We start from the raw sequence: 12,426 nt of genomic DNA, 5'->3' as shown, positions 1-12,426 counted from the left end.
ATCTGAAATCTATGATAGATGGTTCTTCATGATGCTTGGCAGCTGCACATACGTTCGGCCTTTATGGGTATCCACATAAAGCCCTCATGCTGATCGATCTCCCTGAAAGTGCTAGCTCACAAAGAAACTATCCATCGGCTGATTTGAGAGGAACATGATGAAAATAAAGAATAAAGAGATCCTCTCCTTTTTTTTCTGGACCCATGCATCAGATCTCTATAATAGAGATCAAGAGAAGAACTCTTTCTTCTCAATTTTCCATGCATAAGAGAGAACCTTTCTCTCTTCCTTTCACACCCTTAAGAAGAACTTTTCTCTTCTGATTTTTTATGATAAAAATTAGATCTAATCTGATTTTTAATATTAAAAATCATATAAAATCTTGAGATCTAGAAAAATTCAAAAAAGGGATCCAAGAGAAGAACCGTTCTTCTCTCTTCTTCTCCCTTTTTCTTCTTGATCTAGAACTCTAGAGATCCCCAAACGCCCAATCAATTTTTTTTTAAATTTTTTCTCTAAATTTTTATATTAAAAATTAGATTTAATTTAATTTTTATTTAAAAAAATAAAAAAAAATCTAGAAGAAGAACTCCTTCTTCTTCAAGGCTGTGCACAAGAAAGAAGATCCATCTTCTTCCTTGACCTAAAACTTTAAGACTCTCCAAACCCAAACCAAATTTTTTCTCATATTTTTCCTTAAAATTCATATGTTAAAAATTAGATCTAATCTAATTTTTATTTTAAAAAAATAAAAAAAAATCTGGAAGAAGAACCCCTGCTTCTTCAAGGCTACATGCAAGAAAGAAGACCCTTCTTCTTCTTTGATCTTTCTCTCCTTTGGAAGAACTTTTCTTCTCTAATTTTCTGTTGTATGACTAGCAAAAAAAACTCTCTTTGATGTCTAAGAAAATATCAAGAAAATATATCAAGAAGAAGAGAAAATGGATGTTGCGAGCAGGATCTTGGGGCATCCAACTCTTGGACGCCCCCCTCCTTGTTTTGGGTGACCATAAAGAGGAGATGGGGTGCCTCCTTTTTCATGGGAGGAAGAGAGGAGAGGGTTGCGGTGCTTTTTTATGGGGCATGGGGTTTCTCATGATAAAAAAATGAGGTGTGGAGAATTAATTATCACATGGGGTGGCTTTGTTTTGGGTTTAATCCTATTCTCAAATAGGATTCAAGATTTTGATCAAATTCTAACTAATTCTTGGATTCAATCCTAACTAATTTAGGAATTAGTTATAACAAACTAACTAATTAGATCTTAGCCCAGTTAGACCTCAATCTAGTTTGAAATTAGTTAGATTAAAACCCCATTAATTCAGAAATTGATTCTTAATGGATATCAAGGAAATTTTTTTCATAATAGGGCTTGATCCAATCAAGCCTATTTTCAAATGGTATTCGATCCAATCAAAGTCTATTATCCAATAGGATTAGATCCAATCTAAGCCTATTTATAAAATAATTTTATATTCATACATTTCTAAGATCAATTGGAATAAGCCCTATTACTAAATAGGGCTGCATCTAATTAATCCAAAGCCAATCTAATTGAACCCAATTTAATTAGATCTAATCCAATCTTCATTACTCAATTAAATTGAACTAATTAATAATCATATTATTAATTAATTATTTTTTTAATTTACTAACTATTAGTAAATAATTTATTATAACCTTTGCATAGGATTAATCATCAATCAAATTGATAATTAAACCCTTCAATGATTCATAATCATCGATCAGTCATTTGATCAGATAGGTACTTGTATGTATGTGACCCCATAGATTTGAACCTAAATCGATAGCACAAAAATAATTCTTGTACTAATCGATGTAACCATCTAGCAATAGGACCCGACGTTTGGATAGGTCGAATGTATGCCTAGCAACACTCTAGAACCCATGTGGATATAGTTATTGTATAATTCATCCCTTTGACACTTGATGCTCAAAGATGACTTTGGGTTAAACTGTCAACCCAAAAAGAGTGGTCCACATTGTGTCTCAATCTCAAAAATCCTGTGACTCCTCACTAGGACTTTTTTGGCTAAAGTTTTGCTGAATTGAAACACAATGAAGCATCATCTCTAATTTTACTTAAAGCGGTCAATCCTATCTTGACTTACACTCAGACTTCACAAATACTTGACTGTACCCAAAAACTTTTTATCACTGAATTAAAAATTTAGATAGTCTGGCATCAAAGCACAATAAGTTGCTTGCAAGTCATCGAGACAGCATCAGGTCTAAGAGACATATATACCCATATCTCATTAGAGCAACCCTTGATAGCAGAGTGCTCTGAAAGTGATCATGCTCAGTGAAATGTACTCCTACATATCACTTATATGCCATACCTATGTTACCACACATCTTGGTTAAGAGGACAACTAACTAATATGGCATACAATGATCTACACTCGATACAATGATCGTCTTTATGACAATTGTATCATTTGGTTACGAGCATGATTTAAGAACCACATGATAAATCCTCTTTTATCATTTTGATAGTAGTTCTAAAGACTTCATTATAATATATGAGTTCTATTTTGAAAGATATATTCCTTATGATGAATCTGTCAGATAATATTTATTATTTTATAATTCATATACTTATATGGAGCACAATCATCTATAACCTCGATGATTGGCTTTAGGATATATTTTTCAACAACTCCCACTTGGACTAAAGCCAATCAGAATGGTATCAATTACCCATCTTCCATTTTAGATCATCGAACTCATTAGATCCGATTGCTCTAGTCAATGGATCGGTCAAGTTTTTCTTTCAGTCGATCTTCCTGAGGTTGACTTTATTTTGATCTTATCGAATAAGATGGTTGCAATGCAAAAAGTGTTTGGTTCACAGATAGAACATCAGTTCTTCAGCTTGAGCTATGGCTCCAGTAGTGCTATTAATACAGAAGAACTGGACCATCAATGGAGGATATCTCTCCAAGCTCGCTAATAAACTTTCATAACCAAACAACTTCTTTACCTGCATCAAATACTATAAAAAATTCCATATCGCAAATAAAATTGGCTACTAACTATTGCATGGAACCTTTCCAGCATGTCGCTCATCTTTTTAGGATGAAAATACAATCTGACACAACTTTGTCATTCCCATCCGATAAAAAATTAGAATCAGTATTCCATAAGTTTTAAGTCAGATTCTCCATAAACGAGCCATTGGTCCTTAGTATTTCATTAATATTTAAGAATGATTCTCATAACCTTCTAAATCTTCAAGAAGAACAAAGATGACAATCAAGCTTTTATTCTCTGTAATGTAGGGATGTCATTCAAGATTAAGAGAATTTCATCCAAATAGCACAAAAATAGTTTTATAGAACTATTAGTCCATTTGTACATACAGAATTCTACTTCATTCTTAACGAAGCCATATATTCAAAATATATATTCTAACTCTGAGAAACTTGATTCAATCTGAATGAACTTGAGGATTGTCATTAGAAAACCATCTCGTCATAGTCAATACTATAATTTTGATGAAATTTTTTGACAATCAGACAGAATTAATAGGTCTCTACCTTTCCATCTGTACCTCTTATTCATCTAAAATTCACTCACATCTTGTGGGTCTTATCCCTTTAGGTGAACCAATGAATGTCCATATATCATTGATCTTTATGGACTTCATTTTAGATTTAATGGCTTCAAGCCACTTCTTAATATTAGATCCCTGTATTGCATCTGTATGGGAGATCAAATCTCTATCTTGAATCTAAAAATTAAAGTATCTATTCGACTGATACGGTACTCTACTATATCTATTCAAGGATGCCTTTACATCGGGTTTCAGAATTGATCTAATCAACTTCGATTTTATTGGTTTGTGTCAGAGTTGGTTCTTTGACCTATCAAGCTTCACCAAGCTTACTCTTAACAGTATCGGTTCCTTCATTAAGAATTTTTTTTCTAAAAAGAATATCTTAAGATTCATGAACATCTTATGTCCATCAGAAGGTAAAAAAAATATTTTTAAAATAATATTTATTAGACCAAGATCCAAGCTAGTCGATTTGTGAATATTTCACATAAGCTTGACACCCCAAATATCAAAGTAAGAGAGAATTGAATTACCTAAGTCCATATCTTATATGGAATTATGGTGATCGATTTGCTCAGAACGTTCTCGAGCACATCTCAAGTAGTCTCTAACACATAACCTCAGTCAGACTAGCAAACCTCACAGTGGACTGAACCATATCTAACAAAGTTCAATTCCTCTTTTCAGATATCCTTTTAAGTAGTGATATCCTAAGAGAGGTCCATTAAGAGAGAATCTAATTTTCTCCAAGACATGTCAAAACTTAATGTAAAGGTGTTGGTGCAAAAATCCGCTTGCGCCGGAGAGGCTGGAGTCGAGGGAGTCGCGGTCGCCGTTGGGACCTGCAAAAAGAGTCTAAACCGGAGGTAGGGTTGCTCCAGCAAGACCCTCCGACGCTCAAGTCAGTTCTCTGCCTCAACAAGAATGGAGTGCTCGAACAGAGAATTTAGCAGAGTTTTGAGATGAAAAGTGAGAGCTTATGGAATAACGTATCTGGGGTTTCCCTTTTATAGACGGAGAGGGCAACAGATTGATAGCGACGCCTGTAACCGTCTGGTGGTGGGCCGCCCAGAGTCAAGAGAAATTTATTGCGGAGAGTAATGGAGTGGGGTCGTGGCTATCACCGTGGCTCGCCACGTGGGATCAGTTACAGAGAGTGGAGCGACGTCTGCTGTCGTGACTCATCTGGGGGTGGTGGAATCGCACAGGATCCGCCGCAGGGAGTGGAGCAGTGTTGTCCATTACTGTGGCCTGCCAGGGGGTCCAGATTGGTCGGTCAAAGTTCGGTTAGAGATGGTAGCGAGGTCCGATGCTTGTAGAAGTTTGGACGAGGTCTTCCCGCAGTTGGAATAGAAGACGGAGCCTGGCTTCCGTAGGAATCCAGACGGAATCTACTTGCAGTCGGGGTCGTGGACGGAGCCCGACTCCCGTGGGAGTCCGGGCGGAGCCTTTCTGCAATCGTTGGAGTTGTGGACGAAGCCCGGCTCCCGTAGGAGTCCGGGTGAAGTCTTCCTGCAATTAAAGTCGAAGGCGAAGTCCGGTTCCCGTATTAGTCCGGACAGGGCTTACCAGCAGTTGATGTTGAGGATGGAGCCCGGCTCCCACAGGAGTCCGGGCGGAGTCTACTTGCGGTCGAAATTATCGATGGAGCCCGGCTCCCATAGGAGTCTGGGTGAAGTCCCGCTTGAAGTTGGAGTCGTGGGTGGAGCCCGGCTCCCGTAGGAGTCCGGGCGGAGTCCTCTCGGAGTTGAAGTCGCAGACGGAGCCTGGCTCCCGTAGGAGTCTGGGCGGAGTTCCCTGCAATTAAAGTCAGGCGCAGAGTCCGGCTCCCATAGGAGTCCGGACGGAGCTTACCGGCAGTCGAGGTTGGCGATGGAGCCCGGCTCCAGTAGGAGTCCGGGCAGAGTCCCTCTTGAAGTTGGAGTCGTGGGCGGAGCCCGGCTCCTGTAGGAGTCCGGGCGGAGTCCTCTCGAAGTTGAAGTCGCAGGCGGAGCCCGGCTCCCGTAGGAGTCCGGGTGGAGTCCCCTGCAATTAAAGTCAGGCGCAGAGTCCGGCTCCCATAGGAGTCTGGACGGAGCTTACCGGCAGTCGAGGTTGGCGACGGAGCCCGGCTCCCGTAGGAGTCCGGACGGAGTCCCTCTTGAAGTTGGAGTCGTGGGCGGAGCCCGGCTCCCGTAGGAGTCCGGGCGGAGTCCTCTCGGAGTTGAAGTCACGGGCGGAGCCCGGCTCCCGTAGGAGTCCGGGCGGAGTCCCCTGTAATTAAAGTTAGGCGCAGAGTCCGGCTCCCATAGGAGTCCGGACGGAGCTTTTCGGCAGTCGAGGTTGGCGACGGAGCCCGACTCCCGTAGGAGTCCGGGCGGAGTCCCTCTTGAAGTTGGAGTCGTGGGCGGAGCCCGACTCCCGTAGGAGTCCGGGCGGAGTCCTCTCAGAGTTGAAGTCGCGGGCGGAGCCCAGCTCCCGTAGGAGTCTGGGCGGAGTCCCCTACAATTAAAGTCAGGCGCAGAGTCCGGCTCCCATAAGAGTCCGGACGGAGCTTACCGGTAGTCGAGGTTGGCAATGGAGCCCGGCTCCCGTAGGAGTCCGGGCGGAGTCCCTCTTGAAGTTGGAGTAGTGGGCGAAGCCCGGCTCCCGTAGGAGTCCGGGCGGAGTCCTCTCGGAGTTGAAGTCACGGGCAGAGCCCGACTCCCGTAGGAGTTCGGGCGGAGTTCCCTGCAATTAAAGTCAGGCGCAGAGTCCGGCTCCCATAGGAGTCCGGACGGAGCTTACTGGCAGTCAAGGTTGGCGATGGAGTCCGACTCCCGTAGGAGTCCGGGCGGAGTCCCTCTTGAAGTTGGAGTCATGGGCGGAGCCCAGCTCCCGTTGGAGTCCGGGCGGAGTCCTCTCGGAGTTGAAGTCGCAGGCGAAGCCCGGCTCCCATAGGAGTTCGGGCGGAGTCCCCTGCAATTAAAGTCAGACGCAGAGTCCGGCTCCCATAGGAGTCCGGACGGAGCTTACCGGCAGTCGAGGTTGGCGACGGAGCCCGGCTCCCGTAGTAGTCCGGGCGGCGTCCCTCTTGAAGTTGGAGTCATGGGCGGAGCCCGGCTCCCGTAGGAGTTCGGGCGGGGTCCTCCCAGAGCTGATTCTGTTGAGAACTTCGGCTGTGGGTATTTTGTACCCAACACCAGTCCCCCTACTTTCGAGTTTGAATTTTGAATGAAGGAAGTACAGAGATATAGCCGAAGTTGTCCCCTCGAATCCTGCGCACGGCCGCCCCCATATATTTTTGCATTAAATGTGCGCGCGCCAGAGCCCTTTTTTCGATTAGGGCGACCTGAAGAGTCTTTTCGGAACTCCCACCGAAACACAAGCCCAAGCATCGCGCTATGGAAATTCGCAAACAGTCAATCCTCGATAGCGGCGAGTGGGACACGCGGGACACGTGGTAAGCACCGATTGGCCTAGGGACACCCGTCGTCATAATTGCGCTAAGATCCGCTGCCTATTTAAACCCCCTACCCTTCCTTCAGGGCTTCATCCTGCCAAAAGGATGGCACCTTTCTTCTATCTGAGAGCCTAGGTACTCAGCCACTTCCTTGGTGCCCCTGCCAACTCCGAGCATCCTCCGCACTGGTCCTTGCCATCTTCAGTCCCCCTACTCCTCTCCAAGGGGTTTCCCCATCATGTCCTCCACCCCGAAGGCCATCCTTAAGGGGATGTCAAGGGCTTGGAGGAAGGCGAGGAGGAGAACAGCGGTCGGTGAGTTCTCTGGCCATCGAGTGGCCGCTGAGGGTCCCCGTCGTTTCGAAGGGGGCTCGAGGAAGAATTCCTTCAGCAACAGGGGTTTAATAATGGGGACCACCGATAAAGGTGTTCTGCCTAGGAATTTTGGAGTAGCAAGATGGGGTGACATCGATCAGGAGGGCAGAACTGCCGTCACAAGCTGTGGCAGGATCCTTGATGTCGTCGGGGCTAAGGGACCAGAAGTGGTCGACGTCGACGGTGGGGCAGTGAAACTTGTTGCGGGGACGATGGAAGTAGCGCATGCCGACCTTGCCGGAGTATTTTGGACGGTGGCTGTCATGGAGCATTCGGTGATGACGCATACCTTTGGTGCCACCGCTGCCCCCGGGGTGACTCCGGTTCTTCTTGAAACAGGTCTTCGTCACCGCTGCCGTCGCCCCTACAGCTCCCGGGAATCTATCCCATCCTTTTCCCCATAAAGTTGGGGCTTCGGAGGTGGAGCGAAACAAGGCAGGGTGAAAGCCGATGAGCCCGTCACACGCACTGGACAACGTGGTTGGGAAGGATAGAAATGGGAAGAGAAGTTTGCAGCTCGAAGCAGCCTTCGGTGTATCCTTTCCAAACCGTGTTCGCGAGACTTGCAATGATGTATATATATATATATATATATTTTTTTTCCTGGCCCACCGGGTCTTGTAACGTACATCCTGTTAATTGAAAAATGAAAAGGAGATTTTGTTACTTCGCCCGCATCTTGCATCGAATAATTGTCTATCGAACTTCTTTATTCTTCTTTCTTCTCTCTTCCTTCTTTTCTTTTTTCCCCTTTTTTCTTTTTCTCTTTCCTTTTTTTTTTTTTTTTTTACGACATCCTAAGGTCATCGGTGGTCCCTTTTATTCGTGTTGGATTGTCATTTGTCGAGCTCCTTTTCAATTTTTACGCCGTTCGAAGGTACCCGGTTGCCATTGCACCAACCCATCTTTTCCGTCAATGACCGCAGGCTCGCCCGGGGCCATTCGGGCTTGGAGTCCCTCTTAGGGCTTGAGTCTGGGGGTCCGAGCTTCTGTCACCCTGAGTAAATTGTCCTATTTTGCATCGAAAGCTTCCTTGAAAGCTGGGACTCCCGATGGGAGTCCCAATCCTTGCTGTGACAGGGTTTTCTGTACCTCGGGCGCTGTTTGTTTTTCAATCATCGCTGTTGCGATCCATTGCCTTCCTTTTTCACTTGGAATTTTTCTCCGCTGAAGCCGAGGCAAAGTTTGGCTCCCGTGGGAGTCTGGACGAAGAACACTAGCTGTTGAAGTTGGTGATGAAGTCCGGCTCCTATAGGAGTCCGGGCAGAGAATCCCTCTTGAAGTTGGAGTTGTGGGTGGAGCCTGACTCCCATAGGAGTCCGGACAGAGTCCTCCTGCAATTAAAGTTAGGTGTGAAGTCCGGCTCCCGTAGGAGTCCGGACGGATCTTACTGGCGATTGAAGTTGGCGACGGAGCCCGGCTCCTGTAGGAGTCCGAGCGGAGTCCTCCTTGCGGTTGGCGTCGCGGGCGGAGCCCGGCTCCCGTAGGAGTCCGGGCAGAGTCCCCTCAGAGTTGAAGTCGCGGGCGGAGCTTGGCTCCCGTAGGAGTCCGGGCAGAGTCCTCTCAGAATTGAAGTCGCGGGTGGAGCCCGGCTCCCGTAGGAGTCCGGGTGGAGTCTTCCTTGGCGTCGTGGACAGAGCCTGGCTCCCGTAGGAGTCAGGGTGAAGTCTTCCTGCAATCAAAGTAGGGTACGAAGTCTGGCTCCCGTGGTAGTCCAAACGGGATTTATCAGAAATCGAAGTTGGCGACGGAGCCCGGCTCCCGTAGAGGTCCGGGCTGGGCTTACCACCGGTTGAAGTTGCTTAAGCTAGGGCAAGATTTTCCTCCTGTGGGGCACATATGGGCGTTGTAGGGCCTCTCCCCCCATCCGGTCTAAAAGAATCGGGCCTTTGACTTTGCTCATGTCAGGATGAGGTCCTCCTCCTGTTCCTGACATGGCTGTGGGGGCACGTTAGGGTGCTGTAAGGCCTCTCCCCCCATCCGATCTAAAAGAACCGGGCCTTTGGCTTTGCTCAAATTAGGGCGAGGTTCTCCTCCTATCCCTAACAGGGCTGTGGGGGCGCATATGGGCGTTGCAGGGCCTCTCCCCCCATCCGGTCTAAAAGAACCGGGCCTTCAACTTTGCTCAAGTTAGGGCGAGGTTCTCCTCCTGTCCCTAACAGGGCTGTGGGGGCACGTTAGGGCGCTGTAAGGCCTCTCCCCCCATCCGATCTAAAAGAACCGGGCCTTCGACTTTGCTCAAGTTAGGGTGAGGTTCTCCTCCTGTCCCTAACAGGGCTGTGGGGGCACGTTAGGGCGCTGTAAGGCCTCTCCCCCCATCTGGTCTAAAAGAACCGGGCCTTCGACTTTGCTCAGGTTCAGCCTCCTCTGGGATGGTGCACTCTACTACGAAATTCTCCAGTATTTGGGCCTTCACTGCTGGTCTGGGTCGGTAGTTGATGTCGAATTTTGTGAGCTTGATCACCCATTTTGCCATTCTCCCAGAGGTATCCGCCCGGTGCAAGACTGCCTTGATCGGTTGATTGGTGAGTAGCGTCACGATGTGCCCTTGAAAGTAGGGTCGGAGCCTCCGAGCTACAATCAACAAGGCGTAAGTCAGTTTTTCTAATTTGGTGTACCTGGTCTCGGCGTCCCTCAGCGTGCGGCTAACGTAGTAGACTGGTCACTGGACTTTTGCTTCTTCTTTGACAAGGACGGCCGTGAGGGCCATGGGAGAGACCGCTAGGTATAAAAATAGTTCCTCCCCAGGTTCAGACTTTGCCAACAGCGGGGGTGAGCCAAGGTAGCTTCTTAACTCTTCGAACGCCTGTTGGCACTCAGAGGTCCAACAGAAGTTCTTCGGCTGCTTGAGGGTTTGAAAGAAGGGCAAGCACCATTCGACCAACCTTGCGACGAAGCGATTAAGGGCCGCTATCCTCCCCGTGAGGCGCTGAACCTCTTTGATCGACTTTGGGGCGGCCATCTCCTGGATGGCGCGAATTTTCTCTGGATTGGCCTCGATCCCACGCCCTGATACCATGAAGCCCAGAAACTTTCCTGAGGTTACTCCGAAAGCGCATTTAGTGGGGTTCAGCTTCATTCTATATTTTCGGAGAGCGTCGAAGGTCTCCTCGAGGTCGGCGACATGACTTCTGAAAGACTTCCTTTTTACGAGCATATCGTCCACGTAGACTTCCATATTTTGGCCGATATGCCCTTTGAAGATTTTGTTCACCAACCGTTGGTAGATTGCGCCCGCATTCTTGAGGCCGAAAGGCATGACCCTGTAACAGTAAAGGCCACGATTAGTGATGAAAGCTGTCTTCTCTTCATCTTCCGATGCCATTCTAATTTGATTATAGCTGGAGAATGCGTCCATAAAGGTGAGGAGCTCATGGCCTGAGGTCGCATCCACCAGCTGGTCGATTCTGGGAAGGAGGTAGCTGTCCTTTGGGCAAACCTTATTCAGCTTTTTGAAGTCTATGCACATCCTCCACTTGCCGTTTGCTTTTTTGACCAGGACAACATTGGAAATCCAATCAGGATAATTGACTTCCTTAATGAACCTGGCCTTGAGGAGCTTATCCACTTCCTCGACTATCGCCTTCTGCCTCTCCGGGGCATGACTCCGGATTTTTTTTTCGTCGGTCGATGCTTTGGATCGACGGCCAGATGATGCTCCATGACTTCCGTGTCAATCCCCGGCATGTCCGCCGGAACCCAAGCGAAAATGTCTGCATTTCTTCATAGAAAATCAATGAGGTGCGTCCGCACCTCCTCCCCCAGGTTGGAGCCGATTAGCACTACATGTTCCGCGTTCCCGTCATTCAAAGGGATCGGTACCAGATCTTCGATCGGGGCACCCCTCTCTTCGGTGAGGTCATCGCGAGCATCTAGTCCATCGACGGGACAGGGGTCAGATTGATCGCTTCTTTGCAAGGCGATGTTGTAGCAGTGTCTGGCCAGGGCTTGGTCTCCCCGGACCTCTCCGATCCCCTGGTTGGTGGAGAACTTCAACTTCAAATGGTAGGTCGATACGACAGCTCGGAGAGCATTGAGGCCAAGTCGGCCGAGGATGGCATTATAGGCGGATGGCGCCTTCACCACCAAGAAATTCACCAGAGCCCTGGACTGCTTTGGATATTGACCCGCGGCCACAGTCAAAGTTATCATCCCTTCCGTCGGAACGGCATCGCCGATAAACCCTACCAAGGGGGAGCTAATCGGCCTCAGATGACCGTTAAGAGCGGACATTCTTGAAAAGGCGTCGTAGAACAAGATGTCGGTCAAACTTTTATTGTCGACAAGAATGCGACGGACGTCGTAATTTGCTATATTCAAGGAAACTATGACTGCATCGTTATGAGGGAATTGGACTCCCTGGGTGTCTTCTTCGGTAAAGGTTATGGGTTCTTCAACCTTTTGTCGCTTGGGGGATACAGCTGGTATGTTGGTTGTTTCCCGCTGGGGTCCTCCCGAGATGGTGTTGACGGAATCTGTCAGAGGCCGATCGTCCGGCCACCCCATGTCGGTGACCATAGCCGGAGGATGCGGGGCCTAGGAAACCAGGGGCGAGATCGGGGTCCGAGATACGGCTGCGGAGGTCGTGGGTAGTTGTGCGAATGTCTCACGAGAAGGCATCAGGTGAGGATCCAGTGGAGGAAAGGAGGAGTGAGTACCGGATAAGATGACCGGAGGCAGATCCGTTGAGCGCTCCTTTAAGAACAAGGGTACTGCGAAGGTTCAGCCCCTTCCTCTAGCACCAATCCTGTTGGTGCAAAAATCCGCTTGCGCCGGAGAGGCTGGAGTCGAGGGAGTCGCGGTCGCCGTCGGAACCTGCAAAAGAAGTCTAAACCGGAGGTGGGGTTGCTCCGGCAAGACCCTCCGACGCTCAAGTCAGTTCTCTGCCTCAACAAGAATGGAGTGCTCGAACGGAGAATTTAGCAGAGTTTTGAGATGAAAAGTGAGAGCTTATGGAATAACGTATCTGGGGTTTCCCTTTTATAGACGGAGAGGGCAACAGATTGATAGCGACACCTGTAACCGTCTGGTGGTGGGCCGCCCAGAGT

This window comes from Elaeis guineensis, chromosome 14 (assembly GCF_000442705.2).
Source record: "Elaeis guineensis isolate ETL-2024a chromosome 14, EG11, whole genome shotgun sequence".
Lineage (NCBI taxonomy): Eukaryota > Viridiplantae > Streptophyta > Magnoliopsida > Arecales > Arecaceae > Elaeis > Elaeis guineensis.
This window is presented reverse-complemented; position numbering follows the sequence as displayed.